We start from the raw sequence: 15,121 nt of genomic DNA, 5'->3' as shown, positions 1-15,121 counted from the left end.
AAACTCGTACGCAGGGTCTTGGCAGAAACTTACGACCGTCTGGATCGTGTGGCAATTTCCCAACCGGGAAGACGCAACTCCATCAACCGCAACTTGAAAAAAAAAAAAAAAAAACCAGGGAGAAAGTTCTGCAGGACGACAGATTCTCGAAAGATGGGACGATCAGCTTTGGGGGCGACCCTGTGAAGAACGGGTCGTGGGCCCCAAGGGAGACGGGAAGGCAGGAATTTGTTCCCACCAAAGGTGGTCTGGAGGGGCTAGTGGGAAAGAATCCGCCTTCACTGCAGGAGACACAGGTGACCTGGGTTCGATCCCTGGGTCTGGAAGACCCCCTGGAGGAGGGCATAGCAACCCACTCTGGTATCCTTGCCTGGAGAATCCCATGGATGGAGGAGCCTGGCAGGCTACAGTCCACAGGGTTGTAAAGAGTCAGACACGACTGAAGCGACTGAGCACCCACGGTTCTTAAGTGCTTGGTTCAGTTCAGTTCAGTCGCTCAGTCATGTCCAACGTTTTGCGACCCCATGAATTGCAGCACACCAGGCCTCCCTGTCCATCACCAACTCCCGGAGTTCACTCAGACTCACGTCCATTGAGTCACTGATGCCATCCAGACATCTCATCCTCTGTCGTCCCTTTCTCCTCCTGCCCCCAATCCCTCCCAGCATCAGAGTCTTTTCCAATGAGTCAGCTCTTCACATGAGGTGGCCAAAGTATTGGAGTTTCAGCTTTAGCATCATTCCTTCCAAAAAACACCCAGGGCTGATCTCCTTTAGGATGGACTGGTTGGATCTCCTTGCAGTCCAAGGGGCTCTCAAGAGTCCTCTCCAACACCACAGTTCAAAAGCGTCAGTTCTTTGGCGCTCAGCCTTCTTTATGGTCCAACTCTCACATCCATACATGACCACGGGAAAAACCATAGCCTTGACTACACGGACCTTTGTTGACAAAGTAATGTCTCTGCTTTTTAATATGCTGTCTAGGTTGGTCATAACTTTCCTTTCAGTAGTAGATATAACGGTCATCTGAGTTACATTCACCCATCCAGTCCATTTTAGTTTGCTGATTCCTAGAATGTCGACGTTCACTCTTGCCATCTCCTATTTGACCGCTTCCAATTTGCCTTGATTCATGGACCTGACATTCCAGGTTCCTATGCAATATTGCTCTATACAGCATCGGACCTTGCTTCTATCACCAGTCACATCCACAGCTGGGTATTGTTTTTGCTTTGGCTCCATCCCTTCAATCTTTCTGGAGTTATTTCTCCACTGATCTCCAGTGGCATATTGGGCACCTACAGACCTGGGGAGTTCCTCTTTCAGTATCCTATCATTTTGCCTTTTCATACTGTTCATGGGGTTCTCAAGGCAAGAATACTGAAGTGGATTGCCATTCCCTTCTCCAGTGGACCACATTCTGTCAGACCCCTCCATCATGACCTGCCCGTCTTGGGTGGCCCCACATGGCATAGCTTAGTTTCATTGAGTTAGACAAGGCTATGGTCTGTGTGATTAAATTGACTAGTTTTCTGTGATTATGGTTTGTGTGTCTGTCCTCTGATGCCTCTTGCAACACCTACCGTCTTACTTGGGTTTCTCTTACCTTGGATGTAGGGTATCTCTTCACAACTCTTCCGGCAAAGTGCTTGGTAGAATACAAAAAGTAAAGCCTTTGGGGTCTAGAATCCTTTGTGTAAATGGGTTTTCTCCCCGCAGAGTCCAGACCACCCTGACCACTGACCTCAGATCATGACTATTTCAGGGCAGGTTCTCAGCAAGACTTGCGAGTGGGTGGATTCTGTGTTCCTGCAAGTGTCTGTGTTTCTGGGGTGGGACTGCAGACAGCTGTCGGTGGGAAGCACCGTCTTCAGGGGGTAAGACCTCAGACGGAGGCTCAGCTTGCCCACGGGCCAGATGATGCCTCCCTTGGTTGGGTTCACGAGGATGGAGCGCATGGAACGCATGAGGCTGTCGCCAAGACTCATGTGATGAACCCAAGCTTCAGGGAGACTCCAGGTGAGGAGGTGAAGAGGGTACAGACGGTTTCAGGTAGAGGTGAGCTCTTGGAGTCTAGCGGGCTACCGTCTGTGGGGCCACAAAGGGTCAGACACGACTGAAGCAACTTTGCACCCATGCACACACAAGCTCTGGGAAGGATGTGAAATCCCATGAAGAGTCCCTGGATGTGGTATCTCCTTCCATTTATTATATTTGCTTTCCTTTCTCCGCAGAATATTTCACAGTTGTCAGGCTAGACATCTTGCTATCTTTGTTAGACTTTTTGTCTTAAATATCCCATCTTTATGCTGTTACAGCAAAGCAGACCTATCACCTTGCCGACAAAGGTCTGTATGAGCAAAGATATGGTCTTTCCAGGACTCATGTATGGATGTGAGAGTTGGGCTATAAAGAAAGCTGAGCACTGTAGAATTGATGCTTTTGAACCATGGTGTTGGAGAAGACCCTTGAGAGTCCCTTGGACTGCAAGGAGATCCAACCAGTCCATCCTAAAGGAAATCAGTCCTGAATATTCATTGGAAGGACTGATGCTGAAGCTGAAACTCCAATAACTTTGGCCACCTGATGCAAATAACTGACTCATTAGAAAAGACCTGGATGCTGGGAAAGATTGAAGGCAGGATGAGAAGGGGACAACAGAGGATGAGATGGTTGGATGGCATCACCAACTCAGTGGAAATGAGTTTGAGTAAACTCTGGGAGTAGGTGATGGACAGGGAGGCCTGGCATGCTGCAGTCCATGGGGTCACAAAGAGTCAGACGCGACTTAGCGACTGAACAGCAAATGTTGTCAAAATTAGTTATTTGTGACTAGGACTTACAACTACCATGAATGCTTTATATCGATTTGTTTTAAATCCAGTGACCTTGCTAAATTCTCCACATTAATTCTAATTTTTATCCGTAATTGTTAAACGGTTATATCGACATTTATATTATGCATGAGGATCAAAAGTTTTACTCCTTTTCTGACGTATATATTTTTTATAATTTTTAGTTGTTTATGTTTTTAAGTAATTTGGCTAAGACCTCCAAGACTATATTAAAATGAACTTGGGGAGAGTTGGGTCCTTACCTGGCAGCTCATCTTTAAGGCTGTAAAGATTCAAAGTGAAAGAGAAAGTGTTAGTCGCTCAGTCATGTATGAGTCTCCTAGAGACCCCATGGACCGTAGCCCGCCAGGCTCCTCTGTCCATGGAATCCTCCAGGCAAGAATACTGCAGTGGGCTGCCATTTCCTTCTCCAAAAGAGAGGGAAGACAGAGTCTGGGAAGACAGGGAAGACAGGGTCTGGCGTCTTAGAGCACTTGGCCATCCTGACACGACAGTAAATGCTTTGTGGTTATAAGCTTTCAGCGTTTCACCATCGCGTCTGACAATCATTGTAAATCTTTCATAAACATCTCATCAGATCCAGGGCAGCAGCTACTATTTCTAGCTTGTCCAGGTATTTATTTATAGGTTGATTTGCTTGTTTTCATCATGAATAAATGCTGACTTGTATCCATGTATCTACACTCATGGAGATAACTATGTGATGTTTCCCTTTTTATTCTGTTAATGTGATCATCTGTTCTTCATTCTGGAGAAGGCAATGGCAACCCACTCCAGTGTTCGTGCCTGCAGAATCCCACATACAGGGGAGCCTGGTGGGCTGCAGTCTATGGGGTCGCACAGAGTCGGACTCGACTGAGCGACTTCACTTTCACTTTTCACTTTCATTCATTGGAGAAGGAAATGGCAACCCACTCCGGGCTTCTTGCCTGGAGAATCCCAGGGACGGGGGAGCCTGGTGGGCTGCCGTCTATGGGGTCACACAGAGTCGGACACGACTGAAGTGACTTAGCAGCAGCAGCATTCTTCATTCTGAGAATAAACCTGACTCAGTATGATCTATTCTCTTTTTGATATTGTTAATATTTTATTGATTATTGTTCTATTTTCGCAAGAGACATTACGCTGCCTTTTTTGTTCCTAGGTGAACAAAAATGCCAGTGAACAGGCTATGCCACTAACATAAAAAAGGCCTGTGACTGACCTCTCTTTTCTTAACTTCTGGAATATTTTGAGTAATATTAGCATTTTTTAATTCTTAAGTATTTGGTAGAGTATAAGGGTAAAGCCTGTTGGGTGAAGAATTCTTTGCATAAATATATATAATTACAGATTCTCTCTTGTTTGTGGTTGTAAAATGTTATATTTTCCATTTCTTTGGGGGTCAGCTTTTGAACTGTGTATTTTTACAGATGTGTTCAACCTCGCTACAGTTTCAATGTTATAGGCAAAACATTTTTCATATCCCTCTCTTATGAAATGTTTAATGTTTCCAGAGTCTGTAGTAAGTTCCCATTTTTTAAAAGACGTTTTATGGGTGTGGATGTGGACCCTTTTCAAAGTCTTTATTGAATTTGTCACAGTGTTGTGTTTTTATTTTTCTTCCTGGTTTGGTTTTTTGGTCTTGAGGCACGTGGCATCTTGGCTCCCCAACCAGGGACCGAACTCACACCTCCGTACATTGGAAAGCGAAGTCTTAGCCACCAGACCACCAGGGAGTTCCCAATTTCCCTATTTTTTATCCTTGATATTACTTCTTCATGCCTTCTCTGATTTCACTGATCGATATTATCGGGTTTTCCACATGCTGTTGGTCTTCAGATTGCAGTGTTCCAAATTAGGCATTCATTTCCCTCTTGATTAATTGAGTTTTTATTATGTAATTCCCACTGATTCTTGTGGGGTTTTGCCATTCTTTTTCTAGTTTCTTAACAGGTTGCTTTGCACAAAGAATTATTTTTTTCAAATATTTTCTGGTTGTTTTTAAAGTACACATTTTATACTCAGCATGGTTTTTCAGGTCATGTCTTTAATGTCTTGGTGTGTTTTATTTTCATTGTCTTTCAGCTTATAATGTTTCCAAGTGTCTATTATGGCCCACGGGTTATTTAAAATTTAATTTCCAGGCGCATGAGTACATTTCAATAATTCTAATATACCTTTACTACCTGGCTGTGATCTTTGTACTTGTCCCTAAAAGGTTCCTGTATTTTGTTTCTTTTCTTTATTTAGAAATATTTGAGGTTTTCGTGGTTTATTATAATGACTCTCATGACCACCATCACTCACTCTGAGCTCATATTCCCTTTCATTATTTTTGAGAAGATTATCCTTAATATGACAACACACACCCTTGGGTTTTCAAAGTCTAACATTCGTTACTTTTACTTTCTTACCAGAACAATGCAAATACATTAGAACACGTATGTTCACTTACTTACACACCAGTGTTCTCATGCATTGTAATTCTTCCTACGTCTTAACTCCCTGAAGAGGGTGTGGTTTTATCACACCAATATTTATTCCCAGCTATCCACGCTCTCAGGCATCTTTACCACATTCAACTTCATTCCCTGGTGCTTTTTCATATACTATTTGGGTCACACCCCTCTGACTTTAGAGCGTTTCCTCTGGTGGAAGTCTGTGGGTGGCGTATTTTGTCAACTTTTCTGTCCTGAAAAGTGTGTCGCTTTGAGCCCCCTGGGATTTTCTTGACGGATGGCATGTTTCCCTGTCTTGTTCAAAAGGACCATTCTGCACGGAAGGCAGGCTTCCCGGGACTAAAGGGACAGACCTCGCGAAGAGAAGCCAAGCACGTGTCCTGGGGCTTGCTGCGTGTCTTATGGGCTTCCCTGGTGGCTCAACTGGCAAAGAATCTATCTCCCTGCAATGGCAGGAAGGAGACCCAGGTTCAATCCCTGGGTCGGGAAGATCCCCTGGAGGAGGAAATGGCAACCCACTCCAGGATTCTTGCCTGGAGAATCCCATGGACAGAGGAGCCTGGCGGGCCACAGTCGCTGGGGTCGCAGAGAGTCGGACACGACTTAGCGACTGAACACTTACGTTCTGTGGGTGTGGATCACAGCAGAAACTCACCTCGAAGGTGAGCACAACCAGGATATCCCGGTAATAAGAGGGAGGGAGAGAAAAAACTCAAAGAGAGAGAGTGAGGTGGACGCTAGACAGATAGAGAGACAGAGAGGGGAGAGAGAGAGAGAGACGACCAAGGCATCTCTGGTTCACAGATAACACTTCCCTGCTAGCATCCCCTGGCCAAAATTTACAGCTAGCGTGCAGTTAGACCTCGCTTCTGAGACTCAGAAGCTGCTACTACAGCCTTGGAAAGCAGGCAGATCCCTGTGCATGCACAGAGGGGCTCGCTGTAAGAGGAGAAACTGCAGAGGGTGCTCACAGACACCCCAAGACCCCAGAGTCAGACCATAAAGAAGGCTGAGCACCAAAGAATTGATACTTTTGAACTGTGGTGTTGGAGAAGATTTTGAGAGTCCCTTGCACTGCAAGGAGATCCAACTAGTCCATCCTAAAGGAAATCCACTCTGAATACTCACTGAAAGGACTGGTGGATGCTGAAGCTGAAAATCCAACGCATTGGCAACGTGATGCAAAGAAGTGACTCATTGGAAAAGACTCTGATGTTGGGAAAGATTGAAGGCGGGAGGAGAAGGGGACAACAGAGAATGAGATGGTTGTATGGCATCACCGACTCGATGGGCCTGACTTTGAGCAAACTCTGGGAGTTGGTGATGGACAGGGAAGCCTGGTGTGCTGCAGTCCACGGGGCTGCAAAGAGTCGGACACGACTGAGGGACTTAACAACAACAACAGATCTCCCCGGGGCAGCCGAGAAAGTGACAGGCTCTGGAAGTGTCAGTCCACATGCCCAGCACATATCTGAAGCCACCACAAACTCCTGTAGATAAAAGGTGAGCAGATCCTTAGCAGCCTGCCAAGATGGTGAGGTCCCGACTGGGAGCCTTGGACCTTGAGAGTTTCTCTAGCGGAGGGGTGGGGGTAGGGGTGGGTGGGGGCTTCAGGATCTGTTTTCTCCTCTTACAAGCAGCCCTCCTGTGTGCAGGCGGGAACCCCTGCCCCCCGAGCCTGCTCTCCAAGCTTGCGGTTACACTTTTTTGATTTTCAGCCTCTGCCCAGTAACGCTAATGAGATGAGATTGGGCAACTGCCTGCCCCCCCGCTTTGATAATCGGCAAAGGAGATTTTAGCAGATTGTTCTGTGGTGTGTTAACTCTTCCCGGGGCCCTTCCAAAATCATGACCCTCTTTAAATATTTCCTGTAAACTCGCCATGCCACGGGAGGCATCTGAGAGCCCACGTGGGCTTCCCCCCCCCAACACCCTCTACGAGCTCCGTTTCATCTCCCTTTGATGTTTGTGTGACTTGCTAAGGTTCACTCTCGGAAATCCTCACGTTTCCTCCTTGAGTGAAATCAAAGTGTGAAACGTGTTAAGCTGTAAGGGCGTCTCGAATTTCTAACCCCCCCTCCCCAACCCTCAGAGGGAAGGAGGGGAGCTTTTCATCAGGAACGGCAGGGAGACGGAGGGGAAAACGAGATGGACAGCAAAAGTGGCTGTAATTTCTGCTGTCCGTGAAATCTGGGTGTTCTGGCTGAAAGGTTAGAGGGGAGTGGAAACGCTATACCGCCCTCAAATTAAAAGCAGTTTCACGGGGCTGAAAATTGCACACACGTTGTGGGGACGAGCTTCGTTCCCTTGCTGTGACGAAGGGATGCTGAGATTCCGTCCCGGGTTTTCCAGCGGGGAAGGACAGAGATCAGATAAAGGTCAGGATCCCAGCAACGGGGCAATTAACAAAAAACCCTTTCCCCTAAAGACTCAGATCGGAGTAAACATCGCAAAGGAGTTTCCAGGGACCAGAGGAAAACCCAGGGACGTCCTGCTTCACGCAACTCTCTGTAATTTCTGCAAGCCCTAAGAAGACTTTCAGATGGTTTTGAGAAGGAAGAAATGCTAATAGAATGGCAGGATGAGGTATTCATGTGGGTGTTTACTTAGTTCCATGCCTGGGGATTCCAGCATTGTATTTTTTTAAACTGATTTTAATTGGAGGAAGCTGAAGCTTCAATACTTTGACCACACAATGCGAAGAACCGACTCATTGCAAAACACCCTGATGCTGGGAAAGATTGATGGCAGGAGGAGAAGGGGGCGACAGAGGATGAGATGGTTGGATGGCATCACTGACTCAACGGACGTGGGTTTGGGTGGACTCCGGGAGCTGGTGATGGACAGGGAGGCCTGCTGTGCGCAGTCCGTGGGGTCGCAGAGAGTCAGACACGACTGAGCAGCTAACACACACACAGAGGATGCAGGCGGTACGGCCGTTCCACCAGAACTGACCCTGAGACTTAGTGTCAGGAAGCCGTCTCCACTGACCGAAAATAACGAGTTCTCGGAAACCGATCCCGTCAGGAATGTCCTGGGACGACTGACAAGACCTGAGGACCATGGATCACAAAATAATTGCTTACGAGAGCAGGTTCCGACGTCCAAAACTATGCCATCTACGGCAGTGTTTGGAATTCCCAAAATACAAATCAGAAAGACTTCAAAGAAAGCACGTCTACCCACCGACAACTAGAACAGTGCTAATTAGCAACAATGCTCTTTAATCTATAAATAATAAAGTGATCCCAGAGGTCCCCAGAGAGGTGTAAAGAGAAAAAAAGAAAAAAAAAAAAAAAAAACCATGCACACAAATGATTTCACAGACTGAGGTCAATGCTTGACACCAACTTTGGCCAGTCCCTTGGAAATCCTGTCTGGCATTCAGTGAGAGAGACCCTTTTCAAAGGCAAAGGAAGCTTCCCCAAATCAAGGTCTATTTGAACGAGATCACCTTCAGTTATGGGACTTTCCTGGCGGCTTGGATGGTAAAGAGTCTGCCTGCAGTGTAGGAGACATGGGTTCAATCCCTGGGTCGGTAAGATCCCCTGGAGCGGGGCATGGCAACCCGCTCCAGTATTCTTGCCTGGAGAATCCCATGGACAGAGGAGCCTGGTGGGCTGCAGTACGTGGGGTCGCAAAGTATCAGACACGACTGAGCGACTGAGCGATAACAACAATAAAATAAAAAGTTTTTAAAAGAGAAACAAACAAGAATAGATACATGTCTGTGTAAAACAGAATCACTTTGCTGTACACTTGATGCTACTATGCCATTGTAAATCAACTCTCTCGCTGTTGTCCAGTTGCTAAGTTGTATCTGACTCTTTGTGACCCCATAGACTGCTCTGCGTACTAAGTCGATTCAGTCGTGTCTGACTCTTTGCGACCCCACGGACTGTAGCCCACCAGGCTCCTCTATCCATGGGATTCTCCAGACAAGGATATTGGAGTGGGTTGCCGTCCCTTCTTCCACCATGGACTGCTATACTCCAGTGTAAAATAAAAAGTTAAAAAAAAAGAATAAAGATGAAAAATAAAAAAGGCCAGAGTGGCCCACGTCACAGATTCTGTAAAGCTCTCAGCAGGGGTGTTGTTAGGAAAGCAAGACTGGGTCAGACCACAGAGGTCCAGGAACGCTTCACCCCATGAACCGCAGCACGCCAGGGCTCCCTGTCCATCACCAACTCCCGGAGTCCACCCAAACCCATGTCCATTGAGTCGATGATGCCATCCAACCATCTCATCCTCTGTCGTCCCCTTCTCCTCCTGCCCTCAATCTTTCCCAGCATCAGGGTCTTTCCCAATGAGTCAGCTCTTCACATCAGGTGGTCAGAGTATTGGAGCTTCAGCTTCAGCTTCAGTCCTTCCAATGAATATTCAGGACTGATCTCCTTTAGGATGGACTGGTTGGATCTCCTTGTACTCCAAGGAACTCTCAAGAGTCTTTTCCAACACCACAGTTCAAAAGCATCAATTCTTCGGCGCTCAGCTTTCTTTAAATGTTTTACGTGTGGGTAATTTCTGGAAAGTTCCTGGCTGTAGGAATGACTATACTGGGCAAAGTCATGCAAGGTCCCATCTGGCCTCACAGACCCGAGGGCTCTTTGAGACACTAAAGATTCTTGACTTTGATTCCTTTGCCCTCCAACTGTGTCATCGAGGCTCCAGGGAGAGGAGAGGTGGGAGACGATTTGACAGTCAAGAGTGGGGAGGTGCCAGTGACGTTGTAGGGAGATTAGTGCATGGCGGAGGGGGCTGGAGTAGGAGAAACTGGAGGGAAGACCCTCAGGAAGGGGCCGCTGGTCCAGCCAGGAGGTGCTCACGGCCAGTAAACTGTGCTTGCTTGACCTGAGCAGCCGCCGCTACCGATGTAAAGAAAACACACCCCAGGGGTCTTTGAAAGCTGCTTGCTCGCTGCCTCCCAGGGAATCAGAGTGTTTATTTTACAAACACAAAGTGTAAGGACGTTCATTCAGAAGCCATTCTGCAAAGCACCATAAGAGAAGCTGAAGGGCGGACGGCAGTTCAGTTGAAACGTTTCTAGGTCCCAGGTAAGCTGTTAGGTTGCTGGAGCCTGGGGATGCATTGGCCACAAGATAGGTGGATAGATGGATAGATACATAGATGGATGATAAAGAGAGATAGATGGATTGACTGATGATAAACATGGATGATAAAGATAGGCAAATACATAGATGACAGAGAGAGATGATAAAGACAGATAAATAAATAGCTTGATAGATGATAGAGACAGATGATAAAGATTGATTGCTTGACCGGTAGATGATATTGATATTATCAATACAGATATAGATGGATAGATACTCTAGTATTAGGATTTAACAGATATAGATAGATTGATAGATGATAAAAATAGATTGATAGATGATATAGATAGATGATAAAGATGATGGATTGATTGCTAGATGATATTGATAGATAAATACAGAGATAGATAAATGGATAGATATTCTAGCATTGGGATTTAACAGAATATTACAGAAACAAAACAATAAGTAAGTAAGTAAGTGTTAGTCACTTGGTCGTGCCCAACTCTTTGGGACCCCATGGACTGCAGCCCACCAGGCTCCTCTGTCCATGAGATTTTCCAGGCAGGGATACTGGAGTGGGTTGCCATTTCCTTCTCCAGGGGCTCTTCCCAACCCAGGGATCGAACCCAGGTCTCCTGCACTGCAGGCAGATTCTTTACCGACTGAGCTACAAGGACTTGAGTGAGATGACTGTCTATTTCTCTCTGATGTGACAGGAGGCCAGAGTGAACCGTTCAGGGTTGCCATGGAGATCCAGGGTGTCAGGCATCCTCCACGTTACGGCTCCATCATCCTCAGTGCTAGACTTTCTACTCATGGTCCAATGTAGCTGCATGGACTCCAGCCCTCATGCCCGCATTCCAGTCAACAGGAAGAGAGGAGAGAACAGCTCACACTTACTCTTCAGGAAGTCTCTTGAGAGTTCCTTGGACTGCAAGGAGATCAGACCAGTCGATCCTAAAGGAAATCAGTCCTGAATATTCACTGAAAGGACTGTTGCTGAAGCTGAAGCTCCAATACTTTGGCCACCTGATGGGAAGAGATGACTCCGTGGAAAAGACCCTGATGCTGGGAAAGATTGAGGGTGGGAGGAGAAGGGGATGACAGAGGATGAGATGGCTGGGTGGCATCATCGACTCAATGGACATGAGTTTGAGCAATCCCAGGAGATGGTGAAGGACAGGGAAGCCTGGTGTGCTGCAGTCCATGGGGTTGCAAAGAGCCGGACACGACTGAGTGACTGACACTTTCACTTTCACTCATAACGTAGAGTTCACCATGTTAACCAGAGTGGACAAGTCAGGGCCATTTAGTGCATTAGCAATTTTTTGCAAACAGCACCTCTGTCTCGTTTCAGAACCTTCTCACACCCTCAGAAGGAGACTCGGACCCCATGAGCTCTCACGCCACCTCCCCCAGCCCCCTCACCATGAGCCCGATTTCTGTCTGTGCATTGGCCTGTTCTTGACATTTCCCATCGATGTCCTCACACACTGCGTGTGTTCTTCTGTGTCTGCTTCTTACACTCTTTCTGCTGTCAGCTTTTCAAATCACAGGAAACCAACACCCCATTCTCAGAAGATTCTAGAAGGTTCTAGGTTTGCAAAATGGAGAGGTGGTCCCCAATCTGGGTGGGGGTATTCCACGTCCAATCCAGGGAGCAAGGCATCTCATCACCTTTGAAAAATAAGTGTTTGCGCTTTTCCCATGATTATGCTTTTTTTTTTTTTTCAGTTAAATGATCCCCATCCCATGATATCATTTGCTAAGTTCCTTCAGTCATGTCTGACTCTTTGCAATCCCAGGGACCGTAGCCCACCAGGCACCTCTGTCCTTGGGATTGTCCAGGCAAGAATACTGGAGTGGGCTGCCATTTCCTGCTCCAGGAGATCCTCCAGACTCAGGGATTGAACCCATGCCTCCTACATCTCCTGCACTGCAGGCGGATTCTTTACTGCTAAGCCATTGGGGAAGTCCTGTTAAATGGAAACAATTTCGAATCACTTCTGACAGTATTCTGTGAAAGTAGCCACTTGTCTTTTTTTAAATCATTGCACTTATTTTTCTGATTGATTCATTTCCAAATGTCGCTGGACCGACTTGAACCTCTTTGAATAAACCGATTGTGTCTCTGTATATATTTCTTTTAATAAGATCAATATTTTTTAAAGTTTTTTTTTAATGTGGACCATTTTCAAAGTCTTTATTGTATTTGTTACAATGCCGCTTCTGTTTTATGCTCTTAGTTCTTTTGCCCATAAGGCATGTGGGATCTCAGCTCCTCAGCCAGGGATCAAACCCACAGCGCCTGCATTGGAAGGTGAAGTCTTCACCACTGAATCACCAGGAAAGTCCCAAGTTCAATATTTTTAGGTTGAGAAACTCTAGAAAGTTCATAAATAAGCCAAGACATTTTACTGTGCAAGCCACTTGCGGTGATTGGCTCCACTCAACACTAGTTCATCATTATTCTTTTTTTTTCATCAACATCAGTTCATTTTTTCCCACCCAATACTGCTGGTTTGTTCAGCAGACAGGTTCAGCATCTTAGAAATAACTGGTTGCGAATTTACCCAGCTGGACACAGAGCAGTGCTGCTTCCAGGGTGACCAGCCAGCCCCGCCCACCGTGTGGTCCAGGGATTTCAAAAACACTAAAAGTGTTGGTCACTCAGTCATGTCTGACTCTTTGCAACCCCATGGGCTGGAGCCCACCAGGTTCTTCTGTCCTTGAAATTCTCCAGGCAAGAATTCTGGAGCGGGTTGCCATTCCTTCCTCCAGGGATCCAGGGATTGAACCTGGATCTCCCACATTACAGGCAGATTCTTTGCCATCTGGGCCACCAGGGAGCCATCAGGGAAGCACAATGGCTCTGAAAGCTCAGTCCAGGCATAAGGCAGCATCTTTACTGGAAGGGCTCAAGATATGCAGAAAGCAGAGAGAATCCCACGGAGGAGACCAAGGTGGGATTTTGAATAGTCTAAGCCAAAACTGGGAAAGGAGTACATCAAGGCTGTATATTGTCACCCTGCTTATTTAACTTCTATGCACAGTACATCATGCAAAATGCCAGGCTGGATGAAGCACAGGCTGGAATCAAGATTGCCGGGAGAAATATCAATAACCTCAGATATGCAGATGACACCACCCTTATGGCAGAAAGTGAAGAAGAACTAAAGGGCCTCTTGATGAAAGTGAAAGAGGGGAGTGAAAAAACTGGCTTATAACTCAACATTCAGAAAACTAAAATCATGGCATCTGGTCCCATCACTTCATGGCAAATAGATGGGGAAACAGGAAACAGTGCCAGACTTTATTCTCTTGGGCTCCAAAATCACTGCAGATGGTGACTGCAGCCATGAAATTGAGATACTTGCTCCTTGGAAGAAAAGCTATGACAAACGTAGACAGCATATTGAAAAGCAGAGACATTACTTTGCCAGCAAATGCCCATCTAGTCAAAGCTATGGTTTTGCCAGTGGTCATTATGGGTGGGAGAGTTGGACCATAAAGAAATCTGAGTGTCAAAGAATTGATGATTTTGAACTGTGGTGCTGGAGAAGACTCTTGAGAGTCCCTTGGATTGCAAGGAGATCCAACCAGGCCATCCTAAAGGAAATCAGTCCTGAATATTCATTGAAGGGACTGATGCTGAAGCTGAAGATCCAATCATTTGGCCACCTGATGTGAAGAGCTGACTCATGTGAAAAGACCCTGATGCTGGGAAAGATCGAAGGCGGGAGAAGGGGACGACAGAGGATGAGATGGTTGGATGGCATCACTGACTCAAATGGACATGAATTTGGACAAGCTCTGGGAGTTGGTGATGGACAGGGAAGCCTGGAATACTGCAGTCCATGGGGTCTCAAAGAGTCAGATACGACTGATAGACGGAACTGAACTGAACTGAAGCCCACTGGAAGCTTCGAGTGCTCTTTCTTGCGTCAGGCCCACGGGGTCACTTTGGGAGTATCCTGAGACTTCACAGACAGGCCTCCACACAGCCAACACCCTCCCCCTGCCCCCTCTTCCTTCTCTGGGAGGGGAGGGGGACCCATGTGGGCAGAGTCCGTTCCGGCCCCCAGCAATTTCAGGGTGAGTAATTTCCGAGCACGCAATTATAAGTGACTCCAAGACCAAGTGGTCCCTGAAGCACTATGGAGATGCCTGGATCCCGCCCGTAATTGCATCCAGATCTTAACCTCGGTGTGGCCTGTGTCCTGGCTGTAACCCGGGGCCCCCGGCTCCATGCTCTGACATATGGGAGGGTTTTGAAAGTTGATTGCTGCGAGCTGATGAAGGGGAGTTATGCAGCATTTCAGGAAGGCCCTCCAACAGCTGCTCCGAGAGAGCATCCCTGCCTGATCGAGCTCAGCCTTGTCCCTCGGAAGGAAAGTGACGCCCCCCGGGGTGTAGGGGAGGCAAGAGCTGGAGTGGGGTAAAGGTGACATGCAGTCAGCCAAAAAAAAAATTCTCACTGTTTCCGAAAGGGGGGAGCAAGAGTGGGAGATAGAGGAGGTGGAAGAGATGGAGGAGGAAATGGAGGAGGAGAAGGAGGAGAGGATGGAGGAGGAGATGGAGGAGATGGAGAAGGAGGAGGTGATGGATAAGGAGGAGATGAGGGAGGAGATGGAGGAGGAGAAGGAGGAGGAGATGGAGGAGAAGATGGAGGAGGAGATGGAGGAGGGGAAGGAGATGGAGAAGGAGGAGGATATGGAGGAGGAGATGGAGGAGGAGATGGAGAAGATGGAGGAGGAGATGGGGGAGGAGATG

This window comes from Bubalus kerabau, chromosome X, assembly GCF_029407905.1.
Source record: "Bubalus kerabau isolate K-KA32 ecotype Philippines breed swamp buffalo chromosome X, PCC_UOA_SB_1v2, whole genome shotgun sequence".
Lineage (NCBI taxonomy): Eukaryota > Metazoa > Chordata > Mammalia > Artiodactyla > Bovidae > Bubalus > Bubalus kerabau.
The sequence above is the reverse complement of the archived record's forward strand: the minus strand, read 5'-3'. Positions refer to the sequence as shown.